Here is a 12,659-nt window from a genome sequence, read left to right as displayed (position 1 = left end):
TGAACGTGAATGAAATCACTCCAATCCTATTGGCCTGTTGCTAGAACGGTAAGGTGTGACGGAATAACCGGAGGAGTATAAAGCACACCTGTACACACTCATCATTAGCTTTTTTTTATTCAGCAGGCGCTCTGTATGTTGTTTGAAGAAAGCTCCAGTCCTACAAGCAGTATGTCTTACCTGAAGAAGAAGTCTACCAGCATGTTCGGCAATCAGATGTACAGAAGGTGTGTTTTTTTTCTTGCCCTCGGTACATCACGGATGGAGATTCTCATGAGATGTGTGTCTCATGTTTGGGGATGGAGCACGCACGGGCAGCTCTCGAGGGGGCTGCCTGCGCCCGTTGCGAAGCCCTTTCCGTGCGGGTACTGAGGTACAGCATGGCTCTCTTTTCCGAGGATGGCCGGATGTGTTTTCCCCGCGGCGCGGGCCCTGCGGCCGCTGAGGCGGCCCGGCGGCTTCACTCATGGGTTCACAGCGTGATCTGTCGGAGGATTTCGGGACGGCTGAGGCTTTTTCCCGACCTTCATCCGCTGGCTCCGACGCTTCCTTTCCTCGTTCGGGAGCCCGTTTTCGGCTTCTCCCGCTCGCGGTTTTGGATCCGGAGACGCTGCAGCAATCCGACTCCGAGGAGGCGGACGTGCTCAGCGCACTGGACGATGACTTCCGGGTGTCGGGGCGGCGTCATCTGGCCGCGCCCGACTATGACGTGCTGCTGGAGGTGGTGACTAGAGCCGTGGCTAAGCTCAACATCAACTGGCCACGGGAGGAGCAGACACCACAGGCTAGTGGTAGCTTGATGAAAGGTTTCTTAAGCACCACACGCCACCTCCACGCCGGTCTCTGCCATTCTTTCCTGATTTACATGATGAACTGAGTAAATCATGGGGCAGACCCTTCTCTACATGGCTTTCCACACCCCGATCACTGAACTACAGTAATGTGATGGGGGTTAGGGACCGTGGTTATGGGAGGATGCCTCGGGTGGAGGATGAGCTTGCGAGCTATCTCTCCCCTCGACTTGCGTCCTCCCTGGAGAAGCCGGCATTACCATCCAAACCATGTCGCACCACATCCACGCTTGTGGGGAAGGCGTACATGGCAGCGGGCCAGGCAGGTGCGAGCTTGCACACCACGGTGCTTCAAGCCTACCAAGCCAACCTGCTACAGGAGATGGTTCAGAGGGGGGGTCCCTCCGAGGAAGATCTGGTGGAGCTTCACAGAACCACGGAGCGTTAGACGCAGGGCGAAGCGTTCCGCCAGTACCTCCCTCGCCGGTCTGGACCCAAGGCAGCTGAGGCTGCCAGGCGTAGGTCCCTTCCCTCTACGAGCTCCTACGGAGAGGAGGGAAGCAGAGTGTCGCTTCTTGGGGGCCCCCCGAGGAGCTGGGGCAACGAGACGGCGCTCTCACCCTCAGCCGTCTGAGAGACGCGATCTGAGGACCGTCATCCAGTCCCGACGGAGCTCAGGGAAGACCGGGGTAGGGGAGTCTTTCTCCCCTCCCGCACCCCCCCCACCCCCCCCGGAGGCCGACCGAGGTCCCCTCCGCCGTGGCAACAGGTGATGTTATCCCGCCGTTTACACGTTCAGGACGCACCTGCCACCACCGAGTCCGCGCCGTACTGCCTGCCCCGAGGGTCTGCAGGCGGACGGCATCCCGACTCACTCACCGTGGATCTTCGGCGGCTCCCCCCTGCCGTTCTGGGGCTTCAGGGGTCCACCAGAAGATCACACGAGACACCGACCACCAGCCCCGAGGGGCTGGTTCCGTTGGCAGACTTTGCAGACGCTTGGCGGAGCCTGACGAACATTTCTCCGCGGGTCCTGCGCACTGCCATAGATGGGTATCGACTACAGTTCAAAACCCGCCCTCCAAATTCAACAGAAGAGAGGGGGTGGTTTGGACTGTGGTCCGCCCGGAGCAAGGTCCGGTGTTGGGACAGGAAGTTTGTACTCTGCTGAGGAAAGGGGCCGTGGAACGTGTCTCCCCCCCAGACAGAGACGCCGGTTCTACAGCCGGTACTTCATAGTCCCCAAGAAGGACGGAGGGCTGCGTGCCCTATTTTGGATCTGCGGGTTCTAACCGGTCTCTGAGGAGATTCAGGTTAAAGATGCTCATCATCCCCGCCACCGTGACGCACATCCAATCTGAGGATTGGTTCGTCACGATAGATCTAAAGGACGCCTATTTCCAGGTCTCCATCCGTCCTTCTCACAGGAAGTTCCTGAGGTTTGCCTTCGGGGGTGTGGCTTACCAGTATCGGGTTCTTCCATTCGGCCTGGCACTTCCCCTAGCACATTCACCAAGTGTATGGATGCAGCACTGGCCCCGCTGAGGCTCCGGGGCATCCGGATTTCAACTTCATCGACGACTGGCTCATCCTAGCCCAGTCTCGAGAGTTGGCAGTTCGGCATCGAGATGTCGTTCTGGCTCGTCTGCGGCGTTTAGGGCTGAGGCTCAACGCAAAGACGAGCGTGCTGGCGCCCACCCAACGGGCTACGTTCCTAGGGGTTGCATGGGATTCGACAACGATGCGGGCACAATTGTCTCCGGCACGTGTCGACACCATATTGGCTGCCGTGAAAGGGGTGAAGTTAGGCCACGCCATCACTATGAAACACTTTCAACGAGTGTTGGGTCTCCTGGCGGCTGCGTCCAGCGTAATACCATCTGGACTGCTGCACATGAGACCCCTGCAGTGGTGGCTAAGGAACAAGGGTTTTTCCCCGAGGGGAATCCTCTCCGTCTGGTTTGGGTTACGCACAAGTGTCTTCGTTCCCTATCAGTTTGGAAGGAAACTTGGTTCCTGTCCCAGGGGCCCGTGCTGGGAGGGTCTTGTCGCCGGCTGGTTCTTTCGACAGACGCCTCCCTCACGGGCTGGGGCGCGGTCATGGACGGCCGCTTTGCAAGGGGATCCTGGCAGGTGCATCGATCCGAGTGGCATATCAACTGTCTCGAGATGTTGGCGGTGTTCCAGGCTCTAAGGAGTTTCCTGCCCGATCTCCAAGGCCACCACGTCCTGGTTCACTCCGAGGAGAACAACACAGCGGTGGTGGCCTATCTGAATCACCAGGGCGGTCTGCGCTCGCGCCCTCTGGACAGACTGGCGCGTCAGATCCTCCTGTGGTCCCAGCAGAGGTTACTATCGCTCAGGGCGATGTATCTCCTGGGGACACAGAATCAGGGAGCAGACCTGCTGTTGAGGCAGGGGCTGAGGCCCGGGGAATGGAGACTTCACCCCGAAGTGGTTCGAGCCCCATAGACGTGGATCTGTTTGCGTCTCAAGAGACTACGCACTGCCCGCTATGGTTTCTCTCGTTCCTCCAGCCCCGTTGGGTCTGGACGCCATGGTACATTCGTGGCCGAGGCTACGTCTGTACGCTTTTCCCCCAGTCGCTCTGCTCCCGGGGTTCTGGAGCGGGTCCGCCAGGACTATGTCGGCCTACTGCTCGTAGCCCCGTTCTGGCCAACCCGGGTGTGGTTCTCGGACATCATGTCGCTCCTGGACGGCCCGCCGTGGCGGGTCCCTCTGAGGAGAGACCTGCTGTCCCAGGCGCAGGGCCGGGTTCTTCACCCTTGCCCCGCCATATGGCGACTGTGGGTCTGGCCCCTGAGGGGGCACAGTACCTAGAGGCGGGTCTAACAGCCGGAGCAGTCGAGACCCTCCTGAGCTCCAGGGCCCCGTCCACACGGAGGATGTACGGCCTGAAGTGGAGTGTTTTCTCCACTTGGTGTAGGGAGCGGTCGGTGGACCCTGTTACCTGCCCGGTGGTTCAGGTACTTGAGTTCCTCCAGGACCGGTTCTCTGCTGGTCTTTCCCCTTCCACCCTCAAGGTGTACGTGGCAGCTATTTCATCTTTCCACACCCCTCTGAGGGAGGGGTTCTTGGGGAAACTTCCCTTGGTTGTACTTTTCCTCCGTGGTGCCCGGAGGATGAGACCTGCGACTCGGTCCAAGGTTCCCACTTGGGATCTGGCAGTGGTTCTTGGGGCGTTGGCTGAGGCCCCCTTCAAACCCCTGGAGTCAGCTGAGGCTAAGCACTTGACCCTCAAGATGGCCTTTCTCCTTGCTATCACCTCTCTGAGGAGGGTGGGGGAGCTCCAAGCGCTTTCGGTTTCCCCGCAAGCCTGGAGTTTGCCCCGGGGAATATTAGGGCTATCCTGCACCCTCGTTCAGGATACATCCCTAAAGTGCCTTCTTGTGCGGCAGGGTCCACAGTGCTGCAGGCATTTCATCCTCCACCTCATGTGACGGCGGAGGACGGGAGACTTCATCTGCTCTGCCCTGTCAGAGCACTGAGTATTTACACTCTGAGGTCCTCCCATTGGAGGAAGGCTGACCAGCTGCTAGTGTGTTTTGGGTCTCCCAGGGCCGGGCTCCCTGCATCCAAACATACTATTAGCAACTGGATTGTTCAGACTATTTCCCTGGCCTATCAGGTGCGCGGTTTGCCTTCACCTGTGGCTGTGAGGGCTCATTCTACCAGAGGCAAGGCGGCCTCTCGAGCCCTCCTTTCCGGGGCCTCTTGCAGGATGTTGTTTAGCGGCTGGCTGGGCCACTCCGCACACATTCATTCGGTTTTACAGTCTTGACCTTCCTTCGGCACCTGGCACTCGTGCGCTCTCCTCTTAGTAGTGCCACTTTATTGCACACAGGGGCAGGCGGGGTTTTCGGCACGGTTTAGTGGGTATCTCGTTCCCATAGTGTCGTAACCGACGCAGTTCGAGTTCCCTCGAAGGGGAACGTCTCGGGTTACGTATGTAACCCTGGTTCCCCGAGAAGGGGAACGAGAGACTGCGTCGGTCCGCCGCACCTCTCTCCCCGCCTGAAGCTCCTGCTTCATAGTTTAAGCTAATGATGAGTGTGTACAGGTGTGCTTTATACTCCTCCGGTTATTCCGTCACACCTTACCGTTCTAGCAACAGGCCAATAGGATTGGAGTGATTTCATTCACGTTCAGACCTGCTTCGCCTAGAGGCGTTCCCATAGTGTCGTAACCGACGCAGTCTCTCGTTCCCCTTCTCGGGGAACCAGGGTTACATACGTAACCCGAGACGTTCTCACAGAGAGTGAGGTAAAAAAGATGAAGATGAAGAGTTTACCACATGAGAAGACACAACAATGATCACCTCTAAACCCGCGATCAGAGAATGAGCAGCTGTGGTGATGCTGATGTTGCCCACTCCAGTGGCCTGTACTACGAAGGGAGTTCAACGCAGTTAACTCGGGGTTATCAGGCAAACTCAGGGTTGACAAACTTTGACCGCCTACACTGGAGTTAAACGGCACTACGACGGTGGATAAGATGTTGGTTATGCGCGTTTGCATAAAAGGGGTGCGTTCGGCCGTGCAGGCAGACTTTTTTCGCAACGGCGCATGTTCTGTATTTCTCCAGAGGAATGCATGTTGGTAGTGTCAGGAAATTATGAATGTAAAGACAAGTTAACTAAATCTAAATCTAATGTCGTGGCGGACGACAAAGCCAGGGAGGCTTGTTGGCATCACATTGAGTAAATTTGCCTAATTATCTTCACAGTGTTCTTATTGTAGTTCAAATCTCTATTATGTATTTTATGGGCTCTTCTTTTATGTGTAATATGATTAAGATGTAAAGGTACAACTGCACATGAGGTCCATTGTAATAGAAAAAAGGAGCCAGCCAAGAGGGGGAATAATCCGAGACAGAATTTCATTTCCAAGATTAATCTACAAGTAATAAACTTAAATATTCTCTGACATTATAGTCACACATTTATGAGAGAAACTTCACTTTGCAAGGCTGCAACATCACACACACACACACACGTCTGCCGTGTATTATGCATGCACTGGAAAGTTATATAAAACTTTGCAATCGGATTTAGCAGTGAGGAAATACTCCTGAGTTTAGCCCACAATCACTACCATGAAGAGGATGCCACAGCATCATTGCTTGATTTAGCTGTTGGCCACCTAGAGGGCAAGAAAACACGTGTGCGCCTATGTTTTGTTGATTTTTCATCAGCTTTTAACTGCATGCAGCCCCACATCCTAGCTCACAGGCTTTCTGAATAATCTTGCGTTGACTCTGGAGCCATATGTTGGCTGGTTGACTTCCTGACAATGAGGTCACAAAGAACCCGTGTTAATGACACTTTGTCTGAGGCATTGATGTGTTCTACAGGATCAGCCCAGGGGTGTGTCTTGTCACCTTTATTATTTGTACTTTACACCAATGACCAACTTTTTGATTTTTTATGATATTTCAGGGAAGTTTTTTTTCCTCGGTAATTAACCCTGACCTTTGCTCCCTATTTTTTGGACACGTAAAATAATTTATCTAAATATGTGAAAACACTTTTTCAACACACACGAGAAATCTATTATAGACTACATCTAAGAAACTATCCCATTAATTAATTAAGATTCCTCTCTAAAATCACAGAGGCTGCAGGGCTCGCTGTCTGAACGTAATGCTGTTGTGTTCAGAACTTCATTGCAACCGCAGTGAAACAAATCAGGATGAAATCTAAACATATTTTATGAAGCGGTAGTAGTCCACTTGCAGGGTAACCTCGAGTTAACCATGAACAAAAACCTGCTCGGAGCAATTTAGATATGTGGCGTAAATTGCCATGGCAACAGACCTTGGTTAACACTTATCCATCTTTCGTAATGTGGTTAACCGGGAAGTTACACCCGACGTCACGTCAAGTTACTCCTGAAGTTACCTGGGTAAGCCAGTTACCCTACAGGCCACAGGCAAGAAAACTTAGCATTCAGTGAATGTTATTTTCTTTGCTTATATAACTGAAGTTCAGGAACAGGACCACGCCTCTCTCTTACTAATTCGACCACCTGAGCCTCATTGAATTCCTCCAATCCAACTACCCGTGCTTCACTCATATCATCCACCTGTGCTTCCCTAATCCAATCACATACAGTACGTATATAAGCCTGTCTAACCCCTTTCTCTCCTTTTTCCTCAGTTCTCACATCCCTCCCACCCAAACCCTGTTTTCTCACCTCTTTTAACAGACAGCACTGTGGCCTCACAGCAAAAAGGTCCTGGGTTCAGGACTTGCTCAACCCAGGCCTTTCTGTGTGGAGTTTGCATGATCTCTAGAAACGAGATTACTAACAGCAAAAACAAAAGTATTAAACAAAAACCCTCTCTGGCTACTTCAAACCAAACACAGAGAGCGCAGCACCCCTAAACCTAGTGAAACGAACATAAAGAGAAACTACGGGTGTGCAAACAGGATCAGTATTAAAGCTAAACCCTGGCCCAGTTTCTGAGGAGAGGTTATTATCAGTTTATACCCACCACTGATACTTTGAGGAGGGGAAAAACAAACACACAAAGTTAATCTATTAATTAGCTGCAATGCTAGCACAAACAATTTCACTCAAACACAGTCAACATAATCACAGGAGTGGCAATGACGCAAGCTGATCACAAGAATGAGAGCTGCCTGAAACAGCAGGATGGTACCCTGTTTGAAGGGGGAGCGGTCTGCTGGCAGCTTTGGGATTGGGGGAAGCATTGGAGAACTGCTCCAATCAGCATCAACGGTAGGCAGCTTCTGGATTGGAGGAAGTGGAGGCATCTCCAATCAGCATCCTCAGACGACAAGCAGGATATAGACGGGGCTGGCAGTGACCAGACCAATCTTCAGCAAGGAGCCACACAGCCTGATTAGCATATCACTAGAAACAGTGACAGTTAAACACATACAAACAGTAGGTTTCCCCTTCGAGGAAACTCAAACTGCGTCGGTTACGACACTATGGGAATGCCTCTAGGCATAGCAGGTCTGAACGTGAATGAAATCACTCCAATCCTATTGGTTTGTTGCTAGAACGGTAAGGTGTGACGGAATAACCGGAGGAGTATAAAGCACACCTGTACACACTCATCATTAGCTTTTTTTTATTCAGCAGGCGCTCTGTATGTTGTTTGAAGAAAGCTCCAGTCCTACAAGCAGTGTGTCTTACCTGAAGAAGAAGTCTACCAGCATGTCCGGCAACCAGATGTACAGAAGGTGTGTTTTTTCTTGCCCTCGGTACATCATGGATGGAGATTCTCATGAGATGTGTGTCTCATGTTTGGGGATGGAGCACGCCCAGGCAGCTCTCGAGGGAGATGCCTGCGCCCGTTGCGAAGCCCTTTCCATGCGGGTACTGAGGTACAGCATGGCTCTCTTTTCCGAGGATGGCCGGATGTGTTCTCCCCGTGGCGCGGGCCCTGCGGCCGCTGAGGCAGCCCGGCAGCTTCACTCATGGGGTTCACAGCATGATCTGTCGGAGGATTTCGGGACGGCTGAGGCTGTTTCCCGACCTTCATTCGCTGGCTCCGATGCTTCCTTTCCTCGTTCGGGAGCCCGTTTCTCGGCTTCTCCCGCTTGCAGCGAGACGGCGCTCTCACCCTCAGCCTTCTGAGAGACGCGATCTGAGGACCGTCATCCAGTCCCGACGGAGCTCAGGGAAGACCGGGGTAGGGGAGTCTTTCTCCCCTCCCGCACCTCCCCGGAGGCCGACCGAGGTCCCCTCCGCCGTGGCAATGGGTGATGTTATCCCGCCGTTCACACGTTCGGGACGCACCTGCCACCATCGAGTCCACGCCGTACTGCCTGCCCCGAGGGTCTGCAGTCAGGCGGCGTTCAGACTCACTCACCGTGGATCTTCGGCGGCTCTCCGAGAACCGGCTCTCCACACGAGACACTCTCCACACGAGACACCGACCACCAGCCCCGAGGGGCAGACTTTGCAGAGGCTTGGCGGAGCCTGACGAACATTTCTCCGTGGGTCCTGCACACTGCCATAGATGGGTTTCGACTACAGTTCAAAACCTGCCCTCCAAAATTCAACGGGGTGGTTTGGACTGTGGTCCGCCCGGAGCAAGGTCCGGTGGTGGGACAGGAAGTTCTTACTCTGCTGAGGAAAGGGGCCGTGGAACGTGTCTCCCCCCAGACAGAGACGCCGGTTCTACAGCCGGTACTTCATAGTCCCCAAGAAGGACGGAGGGCTGCGCCCTATTTTGGATCTGCGGGTTCTAACCGGTCTCTGAGGAGATTCAGGTTCAAGATGCTCATCATCCCCGCCATCGTGACGGGTTCTTCCATTCGGCCTGGCACTTTCCCCTCGCACATTCACCAAGTGTATGGATGCAGCACTGGCCCCGCTGAGGCTCCAGGGCATCCGGATTTCAACTACATCGACGACTGGCTCATCCTAGCCCAGTCCCGAGAGTTGGCGGTTCGGCATCGAGATGTTGTTCTGGCTCATCTGCTGCGTTTAGGGCTGAGGCTCAACGCAAAGAAGAGTGTGCTGGCGCCCACCCAACGGACTATGTTCCTAGGGGTAGTATGGGATTCGACAACAATGCGGGCACAATTGTCTCCGGCACGTGTCGACACCATATTGGCTGCCGTGAAAGGAAGTTAGGCCACGCCATCACTATAAAACACTTTCAACAAGTGTTGGGTCTCCTGGCAGCTGCGTCCAGCGTAATACCATCTGGACTGCTGCACATCAGACCCCTGCAGTGGTGGCTAAGGACCAAGGGAAATCCTTTCCGTCTGATTTGGGTACGTGCAAGTGTCTTCGCTCTCTATCAGTTTGGAAGGAAACTTGTTTCCCTTCCCAGGGGCCCGTGCTGGGAGGGTCTTGTCGCCGGCTGGTCATTTCGACAGACGCCTCCCTCACGGGCTGGGGCGCGGTCATGGGAGGCCGCTTTGCAAGGGGATCCTGGCAGGTGCATCAGTCCGAGTGGCATATCAACTTTCTCAAGATGTTTGCGGTGTTCCAGGCTCTAAGGAGTTTCCTGCCCGATCTCCAAGGCCACCATGTCCTGGTTCGTTCCGACAACACAGTGGTGGTGGCCTATCTGACTCACCAGGGCGGTCTGCGCTCGCGCCCTCTGTACAGATCCTCCTGTGGTCCCAGCAGAGGTTACTATCGCTCAGGGCGATGTATCTCCCGGGGACGCAGAATCAGGGAGCAGACCTGCTGTCGAGGCAGGGGCTGAGGCCCGGGGAATGGAGACTTCACCCTGAAGTGGTGGAGCTCTTGTGCAGAGAGTTCGTCCCCATAGACGTGGATCTGTTTGCATCTCAAGAGACTACGCACTGCCCGCTATGGTTTTCTCTCATTCCTTCAGCCCCGTTGGGTCTGGACACCATTGTACATTTGTGGCCGAGGCTACGTCTGTACGCTTTTCCCCCAGTCGCTCTGCTCCCGGGTTCTGGAGCGGGTCCGCCAGGACAATGTCTGCCTACTGCTCGTAGCCCCGTTCTGGCAAACCCGGGTGTGGTTCTCAGACATCATGTCGCTCCTGGATTGCCCGCCGTGGCAGGTCCCTCTGAGGAGAGACCTGCTGTTCCAGGCGCAGGGCCGGGTTCTTCACCCTTGCCCCGCCGTATGGCGGCTGTGGGTCTGGCCCCTGAGGGGCACAGTACCTAGAGGCGGGTCTAACAGCCGGAGCAGTTGAGACCCTCCTCAGCTCCAGGGCCCCTACCACACCACTGGCGCTCCCCCAGGGCTGGGCTCCCTGCACCCAAACATACTATTAGCAACTGGATTGTTAAGACTATTTCCCTGGCCTATCAGGTGCGCGGTTTGCCTTCACCTGTGGCTGTGAGGGCTCCTCTTAGTCGTGCCACTTTATTGCACACTGGGGCAGGCGGGGTTTTTGGCACGGTTTAGTGGGCATCTCGTTCCCATAGTGTCATAACCGACGCAGTTCGAGTTTCCTCGAAGGGGAACGTCTCGGGTTACGTATGTAACCCTGGTTTCCCAAGAAGGGGAACGAGACACTGCGTCGGCCCGCCATACCTCTCTCCCCGCCTGAAGCGCCTGCTGAATAGAAAAAAGCTAATGATGAGTGTGTACGGGTGTGCTTTATACTCCTCTGGTTATTCCGTCACACCTTACCGTTCTAGGAACAAACCAATAGGATTGGAGTGATTTCATTCACGTTCAGACCTGCTATGCCTAGAGGCGTTCCCATAGTGTCGTAACCAACGCAGTGTCTCGTTCCCCTTCTCGGGGAACCAGGGTTACATACGTAACCCGAGACGTTTCCCCCGGGCACTCCAGTTTCCTCCTGCCGTCAAAGACATGCACACTAAAATTCATTATTCTGCCAAAGTAATTGTTCTTTTCTACCACGGGGGGTCCTAGCCACTCCAGCCACCAAACCCTCAACAACCTCCTTCATTCCTTCATCCCTTCTTTCTCGACCCCTTCATCTCCATCCTCGACCCTTTCATCCCTCCATTCTTGACCCCTCAATCCCTCCATCATAAATACTCATTATCCGAATAAACTACCTTTTCATACCTCACATTGGCGTGGTCTTTGTTAGTGAACTGAAGATAATGGCGGAGAGCAAAGGGAGCCTAATGCCACAGCTGTTGCATCAAAGTGTACTGAGATATGTGGAAAATCAACATGGTCCAAATCATGCTCTAAAAAAAAAAATCATTTTATTTTTCTGCTATCAAAGCAATCTGGCTCGCGGGCCACCTATTGCTGACCACTGCTGAAAAGCGTCTCTCAACCCTACTCTAGACAAGAAACCACAGATGAGAAAACATTTCATTGACTTCTTGCAAATCATATTTGATAAAAAGCAACCCGAGCCATCACCACAACTAAAGGAGGGCCTGGAGTGCTGGTATCTACCCATATTTGGTATATACCATGCTCAAAAGCCAGACAAGATAAGAGTAGTGTTTGACTCCAGTGCCAAACATGAAGGTGTTTCTCTCAACAGCATGCTTTTGAGTGGACCCGACCTGAACAATACTGAACAATAAGAGTTTCGGATGACAGTGCATGTATTTGGCAGTCCATCGCCAGCGGTTGCCATTTACTGCCTCAGACGGCCTGGAAGCGTCACACTCCAGTCCTGCTGCAAGGGACTTGCATCATTCCCTAGTGAGGCAGAAGCTATCAACATCCTAAAAACATCCCAAGAAATGCTAGCTGAATCAAACATCAGGCTGCACAAAATAGCGTCCAATGGCAGCAGCATTATGCAGGCATTCCCTCAGGTGGACCTAGCTAAAGATCTGAAGAACATAGATGTGGGAGTAGAACCATTACCTCTTCAAAGGAGTCTAGGTCTCAGCTGGAATGTCGAGACAGACAGATTTACCTTCTGTATGTCCAGAGACGAGAAACCTTTAATTAAAAGAGGCATTCTCTCTACATTGAACAGATTGTTCGACCCCTTGGGGTTTGTGTGGTAGGATGGAGCAAACTGAGAGAACTAGCTGTTTAACAGGTTGATTGGGACGCCCCACTTCCAACATTGAAAAAGGATCAATGGATGCTCTGGAGAGACTCCATGAGAGAACTAGAGCTTCTCCAGATTCCAAGACCTTACATCCCTGTTTCCTTGGCTACAAAGTACAAAGAGCTTTGTGTCTTTGCAGATGATCAACCATTGCCATTGCCGCTGTAGCATACTTGAAAACAGTCTGTATAACTGGGCACAGTCAGGATTTGTAATGGGAAAATCCAGGCTAGCTCCACGTCCAGCTCACACAATCCCTCGTCTTGAACTCTGTGCAGCTGTCTCCGCAGTTGAGATAGCAGACTTCATCAAAGCCGAAATGGACAGTGACATTCATTCAGTGAAATACTACACAGACAGCAAAATCGTGTTAGG

At 53.3% G+C, this 12,659-nt stretch overlaps 1 protein-coding gene across 1 annotated transcript in view; it reads left to right on the top strand.

Annotated features, from left to right (window-relative positions):
- Positions 1-12,659, top strand: part of LOC119912096 — a 33,995-nt gene that overhangs the window by 9,427 nt on the left and 11,909 nt on the right. The gene's annotated exons all lie outside the window — the stretch shown is intronic.

This window comes from Micropterus salmoides, unplaced genomic scaffold, assembly GCF_014851395.1.
Source record: "Micropterus salmoides isolate LMB-PRFRI ecotype aquatic unplaced genomic scaffold, ASM1485139v1 Ms_hic_scaffold_2, whole genome shotgun sequence".
Classification (NCBI taxonomy): domain Eukaryota; kingdom Metazoa; phylum Chordata; class Actinopteri; order Centrarchiformes; family Centrarchidae; genus Micropterus; species Micropterus salmoides.
The sequence above is the reverse complement of the archived record's forward strand: the minus strand, read 5'-3'. Positions and strand labels throughout refer to the sequence as shown.